This window comes from Neophocaena asiaeorientalis, unplaced genomic scaffold, assembly GCF_003031525.2.
Source record: "Neophocaena asiaeorientalis asiaeorientalis breed wild unplaced genomic scaffold, Neophocaena_asiaeorientalis_V1.1 scaffold694, whole genome shotgun sequence".
Classification (NCBI taxonomy): Eukaryota; Metazoa; Chordata; class Mammalia; order Artiodactyla; family Phocoenidae; genus Neophocaena; species Neophocaena asiaeorientalis.
Genome location: NW_020174226.1, coordinates 575,358 through 577,892, shown reverse-complemented (window position 1 = coordinate 577,892; position 2,535 = coordinate 575,358). Strand labels below are relative to the sequence as shown.

Genomic DNA, 2,535 nt, shown 5'->3' with positions numbered 1-2,535 from the left:
GGGGGCGCGGGGGCGCGAGGGGCGGCGGCGTCCCTGGGAAAGGGCGCCGACCGGAAACGCGCGCGCCTCAAGGAAGGTTCCGCCACCCCACAGCCCGCCGCTCTGACGGCCCGCTTTTTTTGAGTATCTAGGGATCGCGAGAAAGGAGAGGGGCCGAGCGCGCGGGAACCACACAGCCCGCCCCCTGCCCCCCGCTCCCTTCCCATCCTCTACGGGGACAGTTCATTCTCTGGGACAGAGACTGATTAGTAGACGAGACTAGGCGAGGCTGTCTTTTCCCGAAGTCCCACAAGGAACGGACGCGCCCAATCCGTCCTCTTCCCACTGGCCGACCCGCCTGCATCCCCTTCCAAACGAGGCAGAGAGCGGGAAGAGGGAAGTTTGTGTCGGCTGGGCAAATGGGGAGACCGAGGTGCAGACAGGGCCAAACCTTGCCAGATGCAGAGGTGGGCAAGCGTGGCTCTTCCCGTCGGACAGGTGGGGAGACGGACGGCCCGAGAGGGCCAGACCCTGCCAGACGCAGAGGTGGGCAAGAGTGGCTCTTCCCATCTTGGAAGGGGGAGACTGAGGCGCAAGGAGCAGCAGCGACAGTGTCTGGGTGGTGTCGGCACAAAGCGCGGTGGGCCCGATGCTCCCGCGCGCAGAGAGGAAACCGAGGTCCGGCGGCCGCGTCCTGGTGCAGGAGCGCGTTGACCAGAAAGAGGCAGGGCAGCCAGGCCAGATCCGGAACCTAGTGCGGCGGTCGGCGCCAGGCCGCGCCAGGTGGCCGGAGCGCTGGAAGGCCTGGGGCACGCGGCGCACGCCGAAGGTTGGAACGTCGAGTGCAGCGCCGGGGGGCGCCCGCAGCTCGTCCTCCAGCTGCGCGGTGAACTAGTAGCGAATGCTGCGCGTGTCCACGAGCAGGTCGTGGCGCCGGGGGAACCAGAGGGGGGCGGCCGCTGCAGCTGGGGAGGGGAGGCAGCTGGGGGCACAGAAGGGAGAGAACCGGCGTTACGGTCGCGCCCAGACCAAGGACCCCGGCTTGGCCACAGGTGCGTCCGAGAAAGCTGCCGAAAAGAACTTTCTGGGATGATGAAAAAGTTCTATGATCTGCGCGTTGTCCACTGGGACAGCCACTAGCCGCGTGAGGCTACTGCTCATTAGAAATGTGGCTAGGGCTTGAGGACCTGAATTTTAAATGGTATTTCATTTCTCTTAATTTAAATCTAAATTAGCCACAGGTGGCTAACCGCTGCCCACCTTACGGTACAGCTCCTAAACCACCCTCAACCAGTTGCAAACTGGAGACCCGCGGGCCAGAGAGGGCACAGTTATATTTGGTTTGGATCACAGATATGTCTTAGTGTTTTACTGGGCAATATGTAAAAAGCCAGAAGATGCACACACACATTGCCAGCTATTGAAAAAAGTCTCTAGATGGGGCAACAGTAAACTGAAACTGATGAAGCATTCTCAGAAAACCTTCAAGAAACCTCCAGTGACCCAACAACCGTGATCTTAGGCTTCAATTAAAGAGCCTCCGGAACTGTGCCGTCCTAAAGGGCAGCCACCGGCCACAGACAGCTCTTAAGCATTTGGCATGTGTCCGGTCTGAACTGAGATGTGTCATAAATGCAAGACACCTAAAAGATTCTGAAGACTGAGTATGAAAAGAGTGTAAAGTATCTCATGAATGACTTTTATGTTGATAACATTTAGAAATGATACTCTGGGTATACTGACTGGGTTAAGTATGTTATTAAATTAATTTCAGCTGTTCCTCTTCACTTTTTAAAGCATGGCTCTCTACTGGAAACTGTTGTCCTAGAGGTTCTTCCTCTTTTGTAATTTTATGGGGTGGGGGCAGTAGGGAGAGTGGAAACGTGAACTGAAAGGGTGTGCGCGGTTTAAAGGGGTAACTACACCTTCTGTCTACACCAGGCTTCTCAACTTTGGCACTACTGACATTTTGGGGCTGGATCATTCTTTGTTGTGGGGGGCTGTCCTGTGCACTGTAGGATATGGAGCAGCATCCCTGGCCTCCACGCTTCAGATGCCAAGAGCACCGTCTCTCACCCGTCAATCTCACTCCCCCCTAGCTGTGACAAGAGACTTGGCCAAATGTCTCCCAAGGGGGCAACATAGATCCTGGGCTCCACACACAACTACCACAGGAGTCTCCCACCCAGATCCCTTTCTTGAGTTTCATGAAACTTACCCATGAAACTTACTTTGTCCATGAGAGCCACGCCCAGTCCAGCCCAGCCCAGCCCACCCCGAACTCTGGAAATAATGACAAGGACCAACGTTTATTGGGCCCTTCCTATGGTGCCAGCCATCACTAAATGCACTGAACCCTCAGAGCAGACCCAGGAGGGAGGTGCCATGCGGATGCCTATTTTATAGATGAGGAAACAGAAGCTCCGAGAGGTCACATGATTGGGACTGAGGTCACACATCCGCTGGACAGCACGTGCTTCTAACTGACCGAGTCAGAGCTCATGGCCACTGTCTGCAAGCACCTCATGCTTCTCCCCAACCCACTGCCGCCACCAC

At 56.4% G+C, this 2,535-nt stretch overlaps 3 protein-coding genes across 5 annotated transcripts in view; all 3 read right to left on the bottom strand.

The window, feature by feature from the left end:
- ZNF580 (zinc finger protein 580) overlaps window positions 1-2,535 on the bottom strand; it is a 21,344-nt gene that overhangs the window by 2,182 nt on the left and 16,627 nt on the right. The gene's annotated exons all lie outside the window — the stretch shown is intronic.
- Window positions 1-2,535, bottom strand: part of CCDC106 (coiled-coil domain containing 106) — a 28,469-nt gene that overhangs the window by 9,329 nt on the left and 16,605 nt on the right. The window lies entirely within an intron of this gene.
- ZNF581 (zinc finger protein 581) overlaps window positions 1-2,535 on the bottom strand; it is a 9,292-nt gene that overhangs the window by 4,931 nt on the left and 1,826 nt on the right. The gene's annotated exons all lie outside the window — the stretch shown is intronic.